Here is a 23629-nt window from a genome sequence, read left to right on the forward strand (position 1 = left end):
CAATGCTGGAACCATTAGATGGTCAGTAGCTGTAATGATGCTGATGAAGATATGAGTTAACCCCTAGAGAATCACTTCCTTCTGGGGGACATTTCTACTGCCCTTCCTCTCTGTGATCCTGATGGCACTGGTGTATGTTGAAAGCAGATATTAAATGTACACAGGTTGACAAGCTTGTGGAACATGGGCATTTGATGAGGACACACATTTAAAGAAATTAGAGGAGGGAAATTAAAAGTGTCCCTCAAGTCGTTAAAATACAGGTAGTTTGAGGGTTTCATTGAAAAATGAATCGCTTTAATAAATACTTAAAGACTAAATAAAGACATTGCACAGCAATTTGAATAAGAATATTGTTTGAACGATTATAAAAGTTGTTCCTTTCATCTCATAAATTTATGTAATTAAACTAATGTCACAGTTTGCTCTTGCATGGTGGCAACATGACAGAAGCGCAGAATTTCTATTCTACTGCTGGCTAATTAGGATGACGTGTGATTCTACTTCTTATTTTCCATGCTCTTTTGGGTTTTGTGCTCAAACCCACCCCCCGTTCTTCTTTCCAAACCTGATGTCTAAGTAGTTATAAATAGGCCTCCCAAGCCAGGACTTGAATGTGATTTGGCTCTATTCTCTTTTCACCTCAAATTAGTGTAGGCATCAGTAACAATTTAAAGAGAGTTAACAAAAGATATAACCTGGATTCCAGAGAAGGGGATGAAGAGGCCTGCTTCATTTGGGACTCAACTAAGAGGGACATATTATTGGTTCCAGGGTGAGAGAGAAGTCCAGGCCTCTTTGGGTTTTATTTTTATCCTCTTGTTTTGGGGAATTTCTTTTAGAGGAAACATAATTTTCTTTAAAAAGTGGCAAGATGTTGTAGAGAATGTCTGTATGGTAACTGTACATACGACAGAAAATGGTATCTATACTGTAGCCCAGCACACAAATCACTTAACACCATCTGACTTCTGACATCCTCATCTGCAATGTAAAGGGCATAAATGGATCCATCCACCCATTTGTTCATTCACTTAACCTGCTAGCATTTCTGAGTGCCTAGAACATTCAGACATCTAGAAGTGAAAGATAGTGTTTGGCTTCAAGCAACTCACTAGCAGGGAAGAGAATACTGTACAAAGGTTAAGAGCTCAGATTCTGGAATTAAATGATCCAAGTCCCAGCTCCCCACCCCACCCCACTATCTTACAAGCTGTAGACTCTTAGATAAGCTCCTTTACCTCTCTAAACTGTTTCTTTAAATTTAAATTAGGATATTAATATAATATCATAGGACAGGTGTAAAGGTTAAACAAGATAATACCTATAAAGCACATTGCCTGACAGATCCATATGAGCTGCTAAATTGATAAATGTGTTTAAATTGTTCTAATATAGTTATGTAAGTAATGCTTGAGCAATACTATGAAGGGAGCCATTAATTCTTTCAGGGATGGACTGAAGGAGAGTAGGCTGAATTTTAGAGGAGGTGATACTGAGTTGGATTTTGTAACATGAGTAGGAGTTTACAATACAGAGAGGGAGGTAGGGTAGTGAGGACAGAGGGCACCATATGTGAAAATTCACAGAGAATGAGCAGTAATGTTTTCAGGTGAAACCTTTGATGCATGTAGGGAATGGCAGAGGTAAATCTTAAAAGTAATCCTGGGATTACTTTATAAGCAGCATATCACTCAGAAAGCTTTTAGTCACTAGTTATAGAAAACCCAGCTTGAACTAGCCCAAACTATGAAAACATTCATTTTTTTTCATTGTTTATTGGGGGTTTTTTGGACATAGGTAAGTTCATGGCTTTTAAAAACATGAATACCTAAATAGTCAGATTGGTTTGATCTAAAGACCCAGTCATATCACCAAGGAGCCGATTTCTTTACGTTTCTACTCTTCTCTCTTTTGTAATATCTTCTTCGTCTTAACACCAGTTACCCCTCATGGTCACAGAGTGTCTGCCAACTACCAAGGCTATATGCTTCCCAAGTAACATCCACAGGAAGAAAGAAAGCCTGTTCCTCCAAAAAAAGTCCCAGACTTTATTATGACTGACTCACCCCCGAACCAATTTCTGTGACCATAGAAGGACATGGGCCAATTGATATACATCTGGGACACCTTAACCAATCACTGTAATGATAGGTATGGGGCTATCCTTTTGGGTTAGAGCAGTCAAAGCCATCTTTAAAACTGAACAGCTGGTCTTTGTAACCCACAAAGCTGCCACACAACGGGGAGGGATGGGATGGTTATAGATAGACTGACCACATGGTTCATCCGGAAGACTTGCAGGCCATGCTTTAGACTTCATTGTTTACACTGTGGACAATAAGAAGTCATTCATAGGCTAACGTCCACATTTTAGAAATAATTCTGGAGGCAGTATGGGGACACATTTGAGGAAGGAGGCAGTTTGCACCTAATTCAACTCTTAGGTTCCCTGTAGAGCCAATATCCTAACTCTCCTGGGCAAACAGCTATTCCGGGCATCTACCATGCCTCTCAGAAACCCTACTTCTCAAGTTGTCTTCCAATTCAGTGTGTTGAACTCCTCACAATTCCCAAGCTGCCAATAATAATGGGGCAATAACTGTTAAGAAATTCAATGTTTCTGAATCACCTTAAAATCTCTGTACTTGAGTTTTGTCCTGAAAATCACTTGCAGGACACGTAAGAGCCAAATGAGAGGAAAATCTGTTATAAGTGGCAGAGGGGAGAGAATATGAGAGCCAGGGCCCTAGAACCAGACAGGCTCCCTGGAAGTGACATGACCCAGTGAGTCTGCCCACACCTCTGAAAAGCAAAGAAACAGTCCTAACCTCGTAGGTTGTTCATTCACCCAATTAGCAAATATTTATGAGAACCAACAATGTACCAGGCTCCCTGTTAAATCTCAGGAGAGAAGCAACTGAGCAAATGTTTGTTGTTTGCTTAGCAGAGTTCCCCTCAGATCTGAGAAGAGAATAAAGAAGGGGACAGATCCCTAGGACACCAGAAAAATGGAACCTCTGGTGGTCAGGAAGACATGCATTGAACACCTCTCATGCTAACACCAGTGAAGATTTGAGGGCTGTCCAAATCCTCAGAGGTCATGGCCAAAAGGCACAAGTGGTCACAGATGGAGGCCACTGGCATTTATTAGCTCTCTTGGTAAAAAGAAGAAGATTAAGGGTACCTCACTGCTCTCCTAATCCTGGAGTGACCTCAGAAATCCGCTTATTTGATACTCAGCATCATGTCATTTAAATCATGTTTCAGGGACACCTGGGTGGCTCAGCAGTTGCGTGTCTGTCTTCAGCTCAGGGTGTGATCCCAGAGTCCCAGGATCTAGTCCCACATCGGGATCCTTGCATGGAGCCAGCTTCTCCCTATGCCTGTGTCTCTGCCTCTCTCTGTGTGTCTCTCGTGAATAAATAAAATCTTTAAAATAAATAAATAAATCATATTTCAACAATACCCCAAAAGGAAAGTTTCTCACTAAAGAAAATCTAAAGTACTTTGATGACTTGGATTTTTCTATCCTTTTCTCAGGACTACAATGATAGACTCAAGGTAATATGTTATGGAACAACTTGAACAAACTCACATTTTAAAAATGGATTACTTTCCTACTGTGCTGTGATCATAGGAGTGCTTCTTTGGTTGTATTTCAAATGATGGCCTCACCGCCACTTCCAGAACCCTAATGAGAAAGGCTTAGAAGTAAATAAGCTTCGTGCAATATGCCATGTGGACAGGCTTCTCCCCATAGAAGAACGCTCCTCTGTTCAAGGGGGTGGTACCCACATATATAGTTTACCCTCCAAACACTAAAGCTAGGGAGAAGATGGCTTAAATTGCTGTGATTTGTGATCAGGAAATGAATATGTATTTTTATTGCAGCATTCATTATACAGAGTACAACAAGTTTTGCTTAAAGCAATTCCTGTATCACTTGGTATGAATGTTATATTGTATTTTGCAATGCACAACTTCTTGAAGAAATATTTTACAAAGAAATTAATAATGCAAGCTTTTAATGTATGCTTCTAGCACTCATAGATAGAACCAGTCTATTTCCATCTTTCTCCCTGGAGCCACTTTGACACTGGGCTGACATGTTGGTGACGATGCTTCATAAAAGAAGGTTTTTGCATTCTACCTTATATATATTCTGGTTAAAGTATATAGAGATAACAATTGAATGAGAGAACTCACAGATAGCAACAGAAGCTAAAGGGGATACTTTTGCACCAAGGTATTGGAAGAAAAAGGTATATACTAAATGGCATTATCTTTAGAATAAAATAATTATATGAATTAGAAGCTCCTTGAGTAAGTGCAAATTAGGACACACAAAAAAATAAAGTTTTTCTCACTAAAAATTTCTGTGAGGCAATAATATCTAAAGCTTTCCAATCCCAGAGTTTGTCTGGCCTAACTTTCTTCTCTTGCTAAACTACCTTATCACTCAGGTAAGTAACCCAGCCTAGGGGTCTTTGGTTAGAGTAGAGGTGGCTGCTCACCAAGCCTGGCCCACTTGTAAGCTGGCCAGAGACAATCAAGATGGCCTACAACAAAGGGATCTTCCTATTAGCCAAGAAGTTGTCTCTCTTCTCAATAGAAATTGGAAAATTTCTAAAGGCCTGGAAAGTAGGCTATGAGTGGAGGGGAGCAGCTGGTCCCCTCAGCAGCATAGTAGCAGACTGAATACCCAATTTACATAAAAAGCCATCTTTGATCTCAGACTTTTGGATGGGGGTTGGGCTCATTGTATCCTAGCTCCAGATATCTGCACATGGTCTAGTCCTGGTCAGTAAGAGTCCCACACCTCCTGGCCACACTGACTGGATTCTGGAACAGAAGCATGACCCAGGTCCGAAGCTTCAGTTAAAATTATCAGGAACAGAACTTCCCTTCCACTAGGATAATGTAGGTCTAGAGTCATTAGGGTTCCAGTGAGTGAAGGGAGCCTGCCTGAAAGCTAGGCCAACACATCTGAAAGATGTAGAGACACATTCTGGTTGACATCATCTGAGATCTTAGATCTAGCCATATTTGAAGTTGTTGAACTACAGACTTAAAAAATTTAATAAACTATTAATTTCATAATAGTTTTAGATTTACAGACAGTTGTTAGGATAGTCCAGAATATTCCCACATACCCCATACTCAGTGTCTTCTATTATTAACCTCTATACACTAAAGCCCATATTAACACATTATTAACTTAAGTCCATGCTTTAGCAAGATTTACTCAGTTTTTACTCCTTGTTCCTTTTCTGTTCCAGTATCCTATCCAGGATACCACATTGTAGTTAGTCATCATGTCTCCTTCGGGTCCTCTGGACTAAGGCAGTTTCTTAGACTTGCCTTGTTTTGGTGACCATGACAGTTGTGAAGAGTACTGGACAGGTGTTTTGTAGGATATTCCTCAGCTGGGATTTCTGATGTTTTTCCTATGATGAGACTGGGATATGGGTTTTGGGGAGAAAGGCCACATTGTAAAGTGCCATTCTCACCACATCTTATCAAGGGTACATGCCATCAACATGACTTATCATTGTTGATGCCAATCTTAATTACCTGGGTGAAGTAGTATTTAGGTTTTTCCACTGTGACTGTGCTTTTGGGAAGGAAGTCATTTTGTGCAGCCCACACTTACTGCAGGGGGTGTTATTCTCTTGTGGACAGAGTATCTACATACACTGAAATTCTACCTCATAGAGTTGTTTCTTCTCCTTTGTTTATTTATTCAATCACCTATTCATGATGATTGGTGTGGACTCGGTTGATACTTTGGCTTTTGATTCAATACTTTCAATTTGTTTTTGTGACTCAAATTCTTTCAGCTTTGACCTTTCACTTATTTGTTCAGTTGGCTGCTATGTCCCCTTGACATTCCATATCCTTCAATATGTGTTTGTGTGTGTGTTTTGGGTTTTGAGCACTTTTTTACTTTTTGCACCGTAAGATGCTCTAGGCTTATTACTGTATGCTCTCTGCCTTAGTTCTAGAATTAGTCATTTCTCCATGGAGCATAGTTCATTTTATTGGGGAATGGTATTAAACACAAAGATCTGGGCATTGGGTGTAACTATGGATTTTTTAAATTACTTGAACCCATTCATTCATCCTTTCTCTCCCCCCTCCCCCACACACTTAATTCTATCTTATTTGAATTTTCTATCACTGGAGAAAATTTTTAAAAAAATTAATAGAAATACAAAGATATATAACAAAGCCAACTATCTCCCCTCACCTTCTCAGTTTTAGTGAGCTACAGACCTCCTCTAAACCCTCCCCTTCCAGCCCAGGCAGCCTCTCTCCATCAACTGGGTGGGGAAAGGACAGAGCCCACACACAACATAAGCAATATGCTTGTTCTACAATAACAATAGGCTTGTTCTGGACTGGCCTAGCTCTCCTGCACATTTCTCTCTGCTTTCTCCATTTTTTCTCTTCAAAGCCTGTGTTCTATATTTTCACCCTCCAATCCCCATGCCTTTTGGTGATCTCAGTTCAAGCCCCTTACATCAGAGCTGGCTTGGATATCTAGTCCAGTGTGCCACAGATACAAACACTGCACCATTCTTGCTCTCTTATAAAGTTATATTCCAGGTTTCTTGGAAACGTAAAAGCCTTTCACTAGTGAGAATTTTTCTCATGACATCTTGTTCTTTTTCTCCATTGAACACATTTGCAATTCCATGCTTGTACTGTTTGTTCCATGCTTATACTGCTTAGTCTTATGAACTCTACCAGAGGAGAAGGAAGATCTGTCTCATTCCTCACTCTAGTCTTACTCAGCACAATGCTTGACACATAACAGGCACTCCATAAATATTTGTTCAACATATATATAAATGAGTGAATGAAAGATCAATCCTGGACCCATGGCCTCCTCACTATCTAAGGACCTGGAGATATAAGAAACCAGTTCATGTCTCACCACAGAATATGACAGAGTGGTGTCAAGGGGACCCTGATAAGGGAATAAGTGATGTCATGTAGTTTAGGTTAGCTGGAGGATCAGAACGGCAAGGGGAACACAACTTCCAAGCTAGGCTTGGAGATGACTGTAGTTCACCAGGCAGACAAAGGAGCAGGAATGGGAATTCTTAGAAGAGCATTCCAAGCAGCAAGTTAGATATGAGCAAAGACATGGAAATGTCATAACATTTGCATCAAGACGAGATGAGATGCCTGGAGTAGCTCTGAAGAAGGGTGAAAGGAGTGGTGAAGGGCCTGGGAGTGGCCAAGGTGAGCTGCTGGGGAGTATATAGCAGGGATTGGGGTTTCAGAAGGATATTTGGCAGACAGAGGTAGGAATGGATAACAGAGGCAGGAAACCTGATTGGGATACAGTGTTGTGGGCTAGGACCAGGCCCCAGGGTGCACAGGGTAGAGTGGGGGGCAAGGTAGACAGGCCTGAGCACTGGAGCCGTGTCTGCATATTTCCACACAGTGGCCCACACCAAGAATGTCTCCTGAGAGGGGACGGTACATATCTTTCCCTCCTCTGTGTCCTTTGGTCTTATACTGGAAGCTTGAATTCAACCATGGTGGGAGTACTTACACCACAGAGATTAACATGCACTCAAGGCTTTCTTCCTTTCCTTTTTCTTTCTTATTTTGTTCTTTTCTTTTCCTTTTTTCTTTCTTTTCTCTTCTTTTTGTAGAGCCAGTATCCCACTGCCAAAAGAATCAGTCAGCAATTCTGGAAAAGAGAAAAAACGTATTTATGCTTTGTTCTTTTTCCACTGCTTTTGGGTCAGGTTTCTAAGCAGATCTGTACTGATGGGGAATTCTGAGTAAATTGGCTATCCAAGAGGTACTTGGGCCTCATCTTCATGAAGAGAAAAATAAGGTCTGCCTCCTTAGAAAAGAGGACGCAGTCTAGACTTAATTCACTGGGTCTGACTGCTCAATATTTTTTGCATTTAAATATAACTTATAACTAAGCATTTCATTTACTCTGATGGAGGTGGAAGGGAGAAAAAGAGAGAATGGGAGAGAGAGGGCAGAAAGAGACACAGAGAAGAAAAAGAAAAAAATGAAATGAGAAAGGAAAAGGTGAAAGGAAGGAAGAATGAGAAAGAACAGAGAAAGAAAGAAAGCGGAGGGAAAAGGGGGCAGGCAGTCAGTTGTCCCTCTGTCACTATGAATTATGCACCACATCCTTGAGGATCTCTAGTCATTAACACAAAGCAGCAGCTTTGGACACAGAGACCATTCTGTAAGCCGACACAACACACTGCTTAAATGCCAAGGAATAGATGCTATTATTATCTGTCCTCGAATTTACAGATGCGAAAACTGAGAACTGTAGAAGTTAAATAGCTTCTCCAGTCACCCTTTTAATAAATCACAGAACCATGATTGGAGGGGGGACATGAATCCAATTTGTGTAACTCCATTGGTATTCTCCCTTTGCTACTGTACAATAAGGCTTTCACTCCATATAAAGCGAAGTGTGGTTCTCAGTGACTACATTTGAACACACACTCTAGGTGAACAGGCATTGTGAAAAATATAGAAAATGGCCCTGTCCTCAGGAATTGGTCCATGGCGCCTTTACAGGCAAAATAAATGACAAGGTGGGATCTTGGGGACAATACCCAGGCCCAGCTGATGGGAGCTCCTTGAGACTGGGGACAATGTCCTTTTATCCTTGCATTGCTAGTACTGAGCACAGAGCCTGACCCAAAGCACATTTATTCAGTGAATAGCCTGAGCTTGTATATGAAGGGCAGATTAGATCTCTCTTGCCAGGGAGTAGTCTAGAAGTCCCTGCAAAAAGGGAGAATGGCTGAGCCAAAGGTTTGCTCTGTGTGAGGAACAGGAAAGTAGCTGACAGGTGCATATGGAACATCACTTGCTGCGTCCAGCAGGACACATCTCCAAACCTTGACTGGACTGTTTGCTCCAGATGCCCTTCCTCCAGCTCTGAAGTCCAGATCACAGCAGCAACACCACTGGCAGTGAGTTACAAATCTTCTGATGACTGAGGAGCTCCTGATGGATTTACTCAGTTATGGGCAGAGCTTCTTGGCAGGGGATTAACAAAGAAGGGAGAACAAAAGGATATTTTAAAACTCTGATTCTTTGGTCAAATGGATACAACAACTACGAAAGGCAAAAGTGGCTTTGGGTGATTTGAAAGCAAAGTTTTTTTTTTCTTCAGGCTCTAAAGCACACAGCTACCTTTTACTCACTCTGGTTTGCCTTCTCTTCTCTTCTTAATGTATTTGTAAAATATGTCTTGCAGCCACCCTTTCCTTCTGTTTCCACTGCCTTGGTCTAGGGTATGGTTGAATGTTTGCTCAAAAGCCCCCTTAGAAAACACTAGTGTGGGTCCTTTGTTAGGGAGACAAGAGAGTGAGGCCCAGGGATGGAGGACTTTGCAGAGACGACAGGTTAGGGCAGAGTTGGGGCCACTACCAAGCACTTCCACTTGCAGGAATTTTCATTATTTTCAAATGGGTCAGTCAGAGTTCTTGGCTGTAAGCAACAGACATGAACTCTGATGACCTTAAGTGACAAGAGACTTAGTGGAAGTATATCAAAATGGCAGGGGGCTGGAGGATCAGACTCTGAGAAAATCCAGGGCCGTACTCATGCTGCCACCATGTAGTCAAGGCATGCTTCTTCTGCGTTATTATTCTTGCCACAATGCAACAGCAATGTTCTGACCTCCAACTGTCCCATCCCTAGCACCAAATGCTTAAGTCTAGGGACAGTGCCTGATTCTCTCTGGAGAGACCACCTGAGCCAGACCTCCCTCAAAGGGACATGGGGGAAATGGGGAAAGCAATAGGAAGGGAATGGATGCTGGCAGCCAGAATACCAGGAAACTGAACATTACTTTTCTGGGCCTGGGGGTCGGGGGAGTGTCTTCCCAAATGAACCTTCTGCCTCTTTTTTTCAGAAGCACTTGGGGCCCTCTGTCAGACAACTTTATAAAACTTACAACATCTACTTCAAAATCTGCAGTGGCACAAAGGTAAGAGCCCTTTAGCCACCATCTATAGCCTGCTTCATACCCTCCCCAACTTTACCGCCATCACCAGTGGAACCTCACCATAGCTGTCCTCTAACCGTCTTCTCTACTTCAGCTAGGTTGGCCTAGTGGTGGCTACTGGTCCTATCTTCACTTCTTTACTCATGCTGTTCTTCTTACATGGAATGCCCTCTCTTAGCTCTCAGCACTGTGATTCAAGGGACAGTTCGAGTTCTACCTTTTACAACAGGACCTCCTCAAACAGTCTAACCAACAGAGATGTCTCCTCTGTACCCTTACCAAATGCACTTTCCATTTGACAATCATCTACTCTCTCAAACTTGATGCCTGACCCAGAGAAGGGTCTCAGCATATATCTGCTAAATGAATGAATTGCATCCTTACTTACCCTTCAAGGTCTAGCTCAACTGTCATTGCCTCTAAAAACCCCTCCCTGATCCCCCAGCACAAATTAGTCCCTTGCTCTTTGAGTTTCCATGGCATTTTTTCTATATATAGCTGCACCATAATACCATGCCTACTAATCATTTGCTTGTCAGCTTGGTCTTCCATTAAACCATAAGATTCTCATAAATGGGAATCACACCTTATTCTTTTTGTACATATTATATCTGGCAAATTCTATACCTGTGCTGTCCAATATGGTAGTCACTAGGTACATGTGGCTATTTAAACTTAAACTGTAATTAATTAAAATGAAATAAAATAAAAGATTCCTTTTCTCAGTTGCACTAGCCACATTTTAAGTTCTCAAAGTTACATGGAGCTAGAGGCTCCAGCATTAGACAATGCAGTTCTAAAACATTTCCATCATCATAGAACAAACTAATGGACAGCGTTGTACCAGGAATTCACAATATTATAAAAATAGCCATCATTTGAGAATTCATTATACTTACGCATTGTGCTAAGTGTTTTATGTACACTCATTTAATTCTAAGGACTGCACTCAGAGGTTAACACTAGGATTATTCTTATTCTATAAACGAGGAAACTGAAGCACAGAAAGGTTAATTTGGCCAAAGTCATATGTTGAATGGATGGCAAGGCCAGATTTTATTATTCTCATAGGCAAGTCTACACCCATAACCACTGTGCTTTTTTTGTTTAAGGAAGTATAGGATAGGATAAATAAAATGGCTTTAAAAGTTCTAATTCAAATGCTAAATCCCACCCTCACATGTCAACTGTTAGACCTTGGAAAAATTAGTCATTTCTCCCTAAAATGTAGATAATTATTTCATAGGGTCACTGTGAAGACTGAGTGAAGTAATCTGTATGATGAGCTTCATATAGTTCCCAGAACATAATAGGTATCCAGTGAATTTTAGCCATGTTCTTATTCAATGTTTTACCCTCCAGGGTGTCAAGAACTTCTTAGTTCAGTTAGAAGCACAGAGTAAACCTTTGTACATATTATTTTAAATGACTGATTCTTATTCTGAGATATTACACTTTGTTCCTTCCCTGTATTTTTTTAATGTGGCTTTTACAAATCCATCGACTAACTGCCCAATTTGTGTCCTGTTATTAATGTAACATGACAGGGGTAGAGGGTGGAAATAAATGTTGCATTCTACATCTAGGAAACAAGAGCTCTACAGAAAGGAAGGAACCACCTCAATCAATGTGAGCACCGGAAAGTAGTAGAGTTTTAACAGGAGAATTTCAAGCATCAACCCTGATAGGGGTACAGGGCCACCTTTCCTCCTTAATGACTTAGTCCCCTTGACTGCTTGAAAGAAGGCAAACCTAATTCTTACTGACTTGACAAGAACTTGCAGTGAATAATAAATGCCACAGTTCAGGCAGGCTGTTACCATACCAACTGGAAGGTCAGATGAACAAACATCTGAGAATGAATCGAAGTACACAAAATGAAGAAGAAATAGATCTGCTGCAAGGTGAGTGGGCAATGAAAGGATGGAATGGTTGGGTTTCCAAGGACAACATTTGAAGGGGGGAACCCTGTTACCTCTCTAGGCTCTGCATTGCGTTTTACCAATGTGCTGTTTATTCCCATTGCTTTGGGCCTTTGTTCTTAAACATTCCGAAGAAAATTCTGAATTGGGAGAGTTTCTTGCCCAGTACAAGAAAATCTATCCCAAATGAGCTTAAATACTGTCACACTTGGCCAATATTACTTGAAGCCTGGATGTCAGCTAGAACTTGGGGTTGATACGATTTAGTGGCTCCAGCTCTGTTTTTCTGGGATTCTCTCGGGTCACCTCTTCTCTGTGTGTGTTGGCTTTATCTGAAGGTTAAAAGGGATGTGGTCTGCCATTCTCCTGAGTTTCACATTTATGTATGGCCCTGTGGTAGACTGGATTATTGCTCAAAACATTCAACACCTTCCCCACGACTCCCAGGAAAAAAAACAGACTTCCCTCATCCATTGATGATGGGCTTGGCCATCTGACTTACTACAGCTTCACAGCAGGTGGGTTTGATGCAAAGCCTAGCCATATGACTGTCCTTGGCCACTAAGATGGTGGTAAGTGTGATGAAGCCTAGGCTTTAGCTATGTTATGTATTTCCACTGGTGCTCTTATACCTCTGCCATTGTCTTGAAAATAACACGTGTAGGCTAGTTCACTGGTCCTGGGAAGAGATGGAAGACTTTGATGTAGAACACTAGCTAGCTCAGCTGATCTCTGGACTCATTAGTGGGCCCAGCCAATGTCAGGAGAGCTCAATTGCTCTAATTAGCAAGGTTTAAACCAACTGAGTAGATGCTTACTGCTCTATGGTGCTGAGGTTTTGTAGGGTTTTGCTAGGCAGCATATTTGTGGCAATAGCTAACTGATAAAATTATATCCAGATCCAAAAAGGGATTCTCTTCTGAAATTTTCACATAAGATTAAGACAAAATTGTATCTTAAGCTCCCAAGAAAGCTTCTCCTTGCATTTAATTGGTCCAATTTGATGCTCAATTACTGGCAAGGGGGGAGTTTTACCCTCAGACAAATAAGATCTTTCTTAGAGACCAGCATCCCCTAACACATGAGCCACTTTGTAAAGGAGTAGATACCTGAAGGAAATAAGAAACTCATTTAGAGGAAGAAATTGGTCTTAAAATGGCAACATTCTCCATCCCTACGTCTCTCTCTGACCTCAGGGCAAGCCTGACTCATCTATGAAAACTGCCAGAACCTTCTTGCTTGGTACTTCCCGTAGAGTCCAAACAGGAAGGCTCTCTTGGTACAGAAATGGGTATTTGCACATTACTTCTCAGGTAGCATCAAGAGTTTTGCTTTCAGCCATTGAGTTTTGGTTTCAGTGCAGGCATAGCAAAGTGGTTGAAATCCTGGACTCTATAGTTAAATTTGGCTTCAAGTCTTGGCTCACCAATTTACCAGCTCTATGGCCCAAGGAAAGTTATTTACCTTTTCTATGCCTTAGTTTCCTCACATGTAAAATGGGCCAAAAACAGTATTGACTTTACATGTTGTTGGGTGAATGCATCAGTTAGTAAATACTAGTCAGAGGTTTCTTTTTCTCCTGTGAAAACAATTGGGAAGATTTTTCCATAGCAGGCCATTCTGAGCTTATTCAGAGTTTGAAGTGTCTTAATATTGTCTAGTCAGACAATGAAATATTCTTTAGAAGTCAAGGAGGCATGTTTCCTCTCAGGAAAGCAAAATAGAGTTCCATAGTAAGTCAACAGCAAGAAAACACATAGGCTGTGAGCTTACATGTCTCCCAGTCCTGCTGTTAGTTCTATATTTCGTTGGGCCCTTTTGGGGGTCTGGTAGTGAAAATCTGTTTTAGCTAGATTAGGCAAAGAGAATACCACTGCATAGGACATCAACTGTCTCATGTAAATCCAGAGTAACAATGTAGAGACTGGAACCATAGCCTAAAGGATCATTAGAATGCTTTGCATTCTTCTTTACCTCCTCTCTGCAGACCATCTCTCTGCTCTCTATCTGTAACCTGGTGTCTCCATTTTTGTCATGTCATACTTCTGGTCACTCTCAGAAACTGAACTCCTGTCTCTAAGTTCCATTTCCAAATTCTGGAGAAAAGACTCTGGCACTGTTTGGATCAGATGTCCCTGCATCCCTGATGCTGGTGCCAACCTAGATGCCAGAGTCCTCCCTCTGAAGGATAGGTACCATCCCATGAGAAAAAAAGAAATGCAAGCTGGGTATGCACTTCAAAAAGATTCCAGTAATATATTTGTCCCGTTTGAGAATGACAATCTCTGCCCAAACCCTAAGTCACCCTTGCCCCTATAATTTCCATGCAGCAAGTCTGGAGAGCAATGTATAATTTGGTCTGTTTAGAAAGGTCTTTGGATGATTCTAACGGTTAACAAATTTAAGGAAACTTTTTTTTTTTTCTTGGAACAGTGAAAAGGAAGGAAAATAAGGCTTGGAAAAGAGAGGTTAACCCTGGATTTTTCAACCCAGAGAAAGTAAGACCAAGAATCTTTAAGCATAAGAAGGCTTACCGACAGATATACCCAGCTGTTTTCTGCCTCCACAAAGAGCAGTACAAAAGCAGGAGGTTAGATGTAAGGAAGTATTTCTTAATAGGAAAAAAAAATTTTTAAATAGAAGACTTCTGTGTCTCTGGGGAAGTCTCGATGTGCCTGAGGGTGCATATATAGGCCAGCTGACCTTTCAGGATGCTATTCATACAGAGCCTCTGATCCCAGGGCCAGGATCAGAATCAAACCAGGCTCAGAAACATAAAGTCAGCTCTTCCAGATGGAGCTCCAGTTACCTAGAGGCAGAAAGGAGTGAGGAAAATGTCTCATTCTAATCTTCTCTGACCCCTCTACTGGGCTCAATCAAATTGCACACTCAATTCCTTTAAAGGACAGGAGGCATATCTGTGTGGCATCATTCAATAAGCAAAGAATGTGGCAGTGACCCCAGCCCCATCTCCCCTCATCTCCAACTCTTGGCCCTAGGCCAGGATACTTTCATGGTCCAGGGGCCCTTCTTCCAGATAGACAGGGCCTGGTGATTAATATGGCGTTAGTGGTTACTGTACAGATGTGGCTTGGTCGTGCTGGGGCTTCAGGTGCTTGCATGAAAAGGGGAAGCCAAGGGTGGTGTCAGGCCCCAACATATCATCCAATCAAGCTGGCAATAACCAGAGCAAAATCTGCCAACTCCTAATTTTTTCTCCTTTCCATCAGAGGCCCAATTGTGCTATGTTATGAATGACCGTATCTGCCCCGCAACACCCAAATTCATGTTTGAATCCTAATGCCAGGGCACCTGGGTGGCTCAGTGGTTGAGCGTCTGCCTTCAGCTTGGGTCATGATCCCAGTGTCCTGGGATTGGGTCCTGCATCTGGCTCCCCTGGGGAGCCTGCTTCTCTCTGCCTATGTCTCACCTCTCTCTGTGTGTCTCTCGTGAATAAATAAATACAATCTTTAAAAAAATAAATAAATAAATCATGTTTTTTAAAAAAGAATCCTAATGCCCAGTGTGATGGTACTAGAAGGTAAGACTTTTGGGAGGGGATTAGGTCATGAGAAGAGAGCACTCAGGAATGAAATTAGTGTCCTTATAAAACAAGGCCCAAGAGAGCCCCTTTGCTCCTTCCTCCACATGAGAATACAGCAAGAAGTCAGCAGTCTGTGACCCCAAAGAGGGCTCTTATCAGAACCAACTGTGCTGACATCCTGATCTCAGACTTCCAGCACCCAGAACTATGAGAAATAACTTTTTTTCCTTTAAACCTACCCAATATGTAGTATTGTGTTATAGCAGCCAAAACAGACTAAAACAATCCACCTTAGTTATCTATCCAATGAGACCAGGCTAGTTGTCAGGGCTTATTTCTTATAGGCTTCATGCTGACCTGTCAGTCTCCATTCTTGCTTTTCCCTTTTCTCCAGGCTGGCAGCTGATGGGTATACTGATTCAGGCTTATTCTCTGCGGGCCATCCTGCTGCCCATCCCTACTCAACTTCTGTTGCTGGTAGGCAGACAACGGTAGATACTGGGATTTAGAGCTGTGAAAGTAAAAGGAACCAGAAGGTCCCACTTGGATTGCAAGTCCTTACCAGAGCTCAACACTCAAATAGCTATAGATAAAGTGATAGCTTCAAGCACGTTCCTGTTCCTGGGGTATATATACTAGTCCCCTTCTAGAACCTCATAAGGCAGGGCAGTGGGAAAGTGATTGGCAAGGCAGGATTCTAGCATTCCTGAATCCCAGGGTGTATCATCTCATTAAAAACACAGCAGAGTCAAAGTTTGTGAACATTACAACTCCAGTATTCTGGCTAAGGCATTTGGGGAACACTGCATGGTTGTTAATTGTACTTTCTTTTCACAGTATAAAATGACATTTGGCATTTGTTTTTCTCATCTTCACTTCTCAAGGGAAAACAAAACTTCAAAGATCTCAAACTTCAAAGAATACAAGCAAATTAACCTGATAATTTGGAGCTCTAGCCTTTGCTTCCTCCTGCTGAATCATTGCGGATTGTTTTCTGAACTTCACAAAGGAGCCTCAGGAGGAAAGGGGAATTCATGCTTTCCCCAAGTGCCAGCCCAAATGGCCATAGGGCTCTAGACCACTGAGTTCTTCAATGGAAGCTACAACAACATGGGCCACACTCGGTCTCACTCACCACCTTGCCTCAAAACATGCCCCCAGGACCAGGAAAGGACTTTCCCCAAGGGAGTCCCAGAACCTGAATTCCTTGAAAAGTGTTCCTCAGAAAATCTTTCTAAGTTCCAACAAATTTAGCAAGTGTTCCACCCCATGTTCTCCCTTCACCCTTTGTACATTCATGAGGCAGTTTAGCAAATTAAAAGCATTGAGGATCCCCAAAATAAGATAACCCTTCTGGCTTTGCTATCTTGGAGAATCTTACATGTATCTTACCACAGAGCTCTTTTCATTATTTTTAACATAATTCATATTAAGATTCTGTGATGCCAGCATTCTACCAAACACAGCATAGAAACATTGGCTCCTACCAACGTCCTTTGTTCAGATAAGAAGCATCCACTTTGCACAGATTTTTCTGCCCCCACCCCTTAATTTGACATCTGTTGGTCTTGCTATAATACTTGGAGTATAGATTTTTACTATTTTATAAAGTGCTCTTTACTACCAATTTTTCATGCCAAATTGACCTCGTTATTAGAGGTTTGATGGTATTTCAGGCCATCCAGGCCTGGTTCAGCTCAAGTTGGGGCATTTAAACAAAGCACCAAGAATCTTTTTAGAAAGACATACCAACCTAAAAAGTTAAGGCAACAGTCTCTTTGAAGCCCATTTAAAACTACTTGCTGCCTTATTTCACTACTTAGTTAAAATACCATGTCTGAAGAAAATATATGTAATTTTCATTGTCAGTATCAAGAAATGACAGTAATTGTAATTTCCACAAGTGGAACAATCTGTTATGGGAAAAATGTTAATACTCTTAAAAGTCTAAATCCTTTACAGGGTGTGGCATATCCTATAATCTGTCTGTTGGGTGTGAATGCTTTCTTTTAGATACTGCCATATTTACAATTCTATTCACAGCTCCAGACACCCCTATTTTGAATGTGTCTCCTGGAATTGAAATCTGGAGCCATTTATTGACGAGGCAGAGAAGGGTGAGAGGTAATCATTCCTGACGAGTGATCGATAGGGTAATCCTCCAACCTATCACAGACTCCCTAAAAATGGAGGGTGGCAAGGGTGATTTTTCTCAGCTTCAGTTCAATACGGCTATTACAGATATGTAGGCACTAAATTAGAGATGAATGTGTGCTCCAAGGTATACATCATGTTTGGTTCCTTGTGGTGTAAGCACTACCGAGCAGATAGAGAAGCGACCGCACATCACTCGCTGACACGATGTTGGCAAGAGAAGTTGATGACTATGTGGTGGTCAGGGATGGGGGGGCGATCGTCTCTGAAAATGGTGGGCAAATGGAGAGGGGACTAGAAATCAGTATTTACGGCAGAGTTTGTCCCCAAAGTATAACTCTGACAAAGAGTCTCAAAATTGTCCATTTATTGTTTCTGTCAGCCTTTTTAGGCCTGCTGAAAGGAAGCCTGCTGATCCTGACAAGATCAAAATGACCCTTGAAACCATTTGATAATGGGCTGAACTCACAGTACTTCATCCTCTCTACACGGTGCTTTTCTGTCGGAATGTAAGCGGCAGGAAGAGAAAGTGGCTCTGCACAAAATCCACCCAGAAGCGGAAGTATGTGGCTTCCCAAGTTTGAACTTCTTTGGTGAGAAATTCTCCATGTCCTGCACAACATGTCACAGAACACTGTTCTCATTATCTCAACCCCCACCACCACCCTCACTAAGGAATACCTCAAGCCTTTCTCTCAGCATAGAACATTTCACCAGAATAAGGGAATGAAGGGTTTCCTCCAAAGTTGATGCAGTAAGCAAATTGTGGAGGTTGCCTGCAAACTTCCCAAGGATTTTGCAGAGGAATTGGGCCGCGTGGTGGGGGGTGGCGGGTGGGGTGGGGGTGGTGGCATGCCAAAGGACTCTTACACACAGGATAGAGGAAATAGCTGCTCTTCTACTATGGGGTCTGGACAAAGCTGAATCGCCTTGAGGCCCACCCCAGTCTAGAGTTTTGGTCAAAAGATCCACAACTGAACACTGCCCCCCACCCCAAAATAATTGAAAGATGTTTAAATCTCAAGAAAACACTGAAAACAGATTATATTCATTCCACACAAGAAAACCTCCACAAATCTTTCCGTAAGGTAGGACCAGTTATATAATTTGTAGTGCCCAGTGCAAAATGAAAATGTGGGAACCCTTGTTTAAAAACTATCAAGAATTTCTAGAGGGTGACAGCAGAGCATTGAACATAGTGTGGAGACTTTCTGAGCCAGAGCCCCTGTGACTCCCAGGGGTAGGCCCAAGAAGCCAGCACTGCCCTAGAGGGCTTTCCTCCCTCCTTTTCTCTCTCTCCCTCTTTCTCTTTCTCTTGTTCTCTCTCTCCCCCTCCCTCTCTCTCATTCTCTCCCCCTCTCTCATTCTCTCTCCCCACCACTTTTAACACAAGGGAACTATCCCTAAGTCTTTGTCCTTTCCCTCTCCAAGGTCAGGGTTTCTCCCACATTCTTTCTCAAATCAGGTGTGTAGAACCCTCCCTGGGCTCTCTCCAGGCTAGCTAGATCACGGTTCCTTATCATGTGGACCTTCCTTCCTTCCTTCCTCCTTCCTTCCTTCCTTCCTTCCTTCCTTCCTTCCTTCCTTCCTTCCTTCCTTCCTTCCTTCCTTCCTTCCTTCTTCTTTCCTTTCTCCTTCCCCCCTCATCCTCCCTCCCTCCTTCCCTTCTTTCCTTCCTTCCCCCATTTATCAGGCCCACCTTGTGCTGCAAAGAATGATATTTTCCCCCCTTAGAGAGTGAGAAAGAGATAGAGAGAGTGTGTGAGCAGGACAAGGAGAAGTGGAGAGAGAGAAAGAATCTTAAGCAGGCTCCATACCCCTCACAGAGTCTGCCATAGGACTCCATCTCATGGTCCTGAGATCATGACCTGAGCTAAAATCAAAAGTTGGACCCTTAACTGACTGAGCCACCAAGACACCCCAAGAATGATATTTGATGAAGCTAACCACATATGGTTATGTGGTGTCATATAATATATTTTTTTTTCCACACACTGTCTTCCTTATAGGAAGGGGACAATTTTAAAACACTTAACTTTTAGTATCTTTTTAGTATTTTATTTTAGTATTTTATTCATTAGTATTTATTAATTATTGATACATATTGCTTGTTAACATGTGTTAGAACCTGTTCATGACCCATAAAATGGAAATATCACTGACCTCTAGAAATTTCTATTCTAAAATAGGCAATGATGATGATGATGATGACAAAGCAACTCTTAAGCTCCTACTGTGTGCTAGAAAATACCCTTTTAGCTTCTTTAGTCCTCACAACTATGTGAAATACATATAACTGTTTTTTCACTTGAAGATGAGTAACTAGAGCTTAGGGAAGTTGTCAACTTGCCTTTGTCATAATCCCACCATCTGGCAGCTAGTTGGCCTTCCTGATATTATAAAATAAGTTATGCAAATGAATGAGAACAATTAGTTTTCCTCCACATGCTACCTCTCTGTTGGGCATACAATTAGGTCCTTAGTATTTGCTAAATAAATGAGTGTGTGAGTTAGTAGATTAAGGAAGGAGATGAGAATGAAAAAAAAAATGGAAAATAGAAAAGATCTTACCAAATCTGGTCAAAGAGGTGAACTGTGAGTGCATTCCAGTACTGTCTTCACCCTACAGTTGACAGAGGTATAAATAGCAAATGCTGATACACACCTGGCTTTGCAGAAGAGCCTTGGTCCTGCTGATTTTTATACATGGCATCAATTAGTTGCTCAGCAAGTGTTCTTAATTTTAAATGAATTAATTAGAAAGGAATGGAATTGAATTAAATCAGAACATTTTTGTTAGAATCTGGCTTTAAGCTGAAGGAGCTTTATTTATGTATTTATTTATTTTTGTATATTTTTTTTTATTGGAGTTCGATTTGCCAACATATAGTATAACAGTCAACAAAGCTAAAAGACAGCCTACAGAATGGGAGAAGATATTTGCAAATGATATATCAGATAAAGAGCTAGTATCCAAGATCTATAAAGAACTTCTGAAACTCAACAGCAAAGAAACAAACAATCCAATCATGAAATGGGCAAAAGACGTGAACAGAAATCTCGCCAAAGAAGACATGCACATGGCCAACAAGCACATGAAGGAGCTTTAATGTAGTTAAACAGACTCCATCGTTCTTTGTAAGTGTACAAAGTAACTGTGGACAAAGCCCAAACAAGCCACACATGTCTGAGCCTCAGGCTAAGGGAGACAGAGGACGTTTCAGGCCTCCATGAGCCAGGCCTGCAGAGTGCTCATTTGCTAATGTGATGAGGGAATTAGACAAAGTCCTGAAATGCTACCACACTTCCATGAATGGATACTAAATAATGTTGCTTTAAGCTACGGTAATTGCTGCATAAGGATTCTGTCCATCTTTATGGATGGTTTGTCATGATATCTAGAGTTATAAAAGCTGTCCCATGACTCCATAGATCGAAAGGAAACAATATATGAAGTGTTTCTTCCCTCTTAGCTCCAGCACATAAAGTGATTTTTCACTGCTCTGAATCAGAACAGATGAATTTGAATATATCTGCTTGCACAGAGTTCTGAGTTGGGCTTAGAGAGAAGCTCACAGGTCTGGCAGGCCTCAGTTCCTGAAGGAAAATACAGAGGCTAGGAGAGATGTCCCACACATAGAGACTCAGATGTCCCTCATAGTACAATAGGTGCTGCCTCACCTCTTACCCTGAATCACCAAAGAAGGAGAGGCCATAGTACTCAATACCTGGTGATTGGAAACACTCCTCTCCCCATTCCCCCCCTCTAGACCCTGTGCTCTGACCCCCTATCCCTCCCATAATTCCCAGCAAGAATTTACAAAGCTACAGCCCACCCAGGTTCTAATTCAAATGATGGGGGAGCATCACTTTTTTGCTCTCCCAACACAGACACACTTTGCAGATACAGAGAGCAAAGCACAGCCCAGTGAAGTGGCTCTTGTGGTCCTACTCAGGCAATAACAAAGCTGGGGTGCTCAATCCAAATATTAAGCTTCCATTTCAGTTAGCTGTTTGTTTTTCCAATCTGATCCTCAGACTTTTCATTTTGTTCCGTCTTCCTCAGGCACATGTTTTGGCAGCTGCATGCAGGTGCAGCCCCCCACCACCACCACCCCAACCTTGGGCAGATAAGAATGTGCTCCTAGCCCAAGTGGCAAGTAGCCTTTCTGCAGATGCAGAAAGTTCCCAAATCCCACACAAGTAAACTCAGTAAAGATAGCAGGAACCTGTATCATTACTGTCTGCCCAATTATTGAGAGCTTACTATGTGTGAGGAGAAATAACATGCTGGAGGTCACACCAGTAGCACAAGAGTAATGTGTTGTGGAGAAGGGATTCAAGCCAAGCCCTGTCTGACCCCAAGACTATGAGTGTAACCACTCAGGTACATTACCTTTATATAGAGATATTAATCCTTCACAAGATAGACACTAAGTGATTGTGTATGAAACTCTGATCATTTACAAAGAAAATCATTTACAAATAAAAGAGAAACTGATCAGCTATAGTCCCATCCTATAGGCACTGCTCACCAACCAACTTTCATGAGGGGAGATCCAGGCAATTGTTGCTGCTTTCCTTCTTAAACCAGACCAACACAACACACACACACACACACACACACACACACACACCCCAGAATCCCTAAGAGTGTTTCATAAATTATTTACTTCAACCTCTACTCAGTCCAAAAGGTGCTAAGTTTTAGGTAGCAGCATTCCACCTCTGTAATGTGCCTTCCATGCATTTTTTGATGGTTCAGCCTCACTAGAGATTCGTAGAGCCTCCCCCACAACTAACATGTTAGCTGTAGACCCTCTCCTTCACATTCATTTCCCGCCTCACAACCTCCCTCTTTCATTTCATCTACTTCTTCCCCTCCACTCTGACACTACCTCCTCTTTGTAAGTTGGCAGTCATTATCTTTTCCTATCAGTTCTGCTCCTTGGAAGTAGGGAGTTCCAATGATGAGGATGAAAGTAGGGGAGCTGGTGCGGCCACTCTGGAAAACAGTATGGAGTTTCCACAAAAAGTTGAAAATAGAGCTACCTATGACCCAGCAATTGCACTACTGGGTATTTATCCCAAAGGTACAAATGTAGTAATCCAGAGGGGCACGTGCACCCCAATGTTTATATCAGCAATGTCCAAAACAGCCAAACTATAGAAGGAGCCCAGATGTCCATTGACAGATGAATGGATAAAGAAGATGTGGTATATATGTAAACAATGGATGGAATACTCCTCAGCCATAAAAAAAAAAAATGAAATTTTATCATTTGCAATGATGTGGATGGAACTAGAGGATATTATGCTAAGCGAAATAAGTCAATCAGAGAAAGACAATTATTATATGATCTCACTCATACGTGGAATTTAAGAAACAAAACCATAGGGGAAGAGGGAGAAAAATAAAACAAGACAAAATCAGAGAGGGAGACAAACTGTAAGAGACTCTTCATCATAGGAAAGAAATGGGTTGCTCGAGGAGAGAGGGATAGGGGGATGTGTTAATTGGGTGATGGGCATTAAGTAAGCTCTGGGTATTATATGAGACAGATGAATCACTGAGCTCTACCTCTGAAACCAATAATGCATTATGTTAATTGAATTTAAAATTTAAAAAAGAAATAAATAATAAAAATAAACGAGAAAGTAGGGATAATGGATAGAGAAGACATAACTATAGTGGCTGGACTCTGAGTGACTTATTTTAAAGAAACAATTTGTCATCTTGCCTTGCAAAGGTTAACTTCCTGGTATACTCTCTTGTATACCTCATTATCACCTTCCTTTCTTGGAGTTGCATTACAAACATTGCTCCCTCCATTGCTTAATCCATGAGAAGTAACAGGCACCAGAAAGAAAGAGAGAGAAGAAAAAATAATCCCATCCAGGCACACTATGAATATATTAAACTAACTGAAGTGGACATTTATTATTTTGTGGCAACGCAACACCATTTTTTTCCTTTAGTAACAGCACCCTGAT

The 23629-nt window shown here is 41.6% G+C and overlaps 1 long non-coding RNA gene across 2 annotated transcripts in view; it reads right to left on the minus strand.

The window, feature by feature from the left end:
- Positions 1–1890: 1890 nt before the first annotated feature.
- The window catches only part of LOC112665988 (uncharacterized), a 37449-nt gene continuing 15710 nt past the window's right edge, over positions 1891–23629 (minus strand). For both annotated transcript variants that reach the window (XR_003140643.3, XR_007404148.1), the window contains 6 exons: positions 20207–20258; positions 18105–18247; positions 15839–15992; positions 8901–9041; positions 7571–7711; positions 1891–5461 (listed from right to left, as the gene is read on the minus strand). This is a non-coding gene — a long non-coding RNA (uncharacterized LOC112665988). The remainder of the gene's footprint in view (positions 5462–7570; positions 7712–8900; positions 9042–15838; positions 15993–18104; positions 18248–20206; positions 20259–23629) is intronic.

The sequence above is a fragment of the Canis lupus genome, chromosome 20, assembly GCF_003254725.2.
Source record: "Canis lupus dingo isolate Sandy chromosome 20, ASM325472v2, whole genome shotgun sequence".
In the NCBI taxonomy this organism is placed as follows: domain Eukaryota; kingdom Metazoa; phylum Chordata; class Mammalia; order Carnivora; family Canidae; genus Canis; species Canis lupus.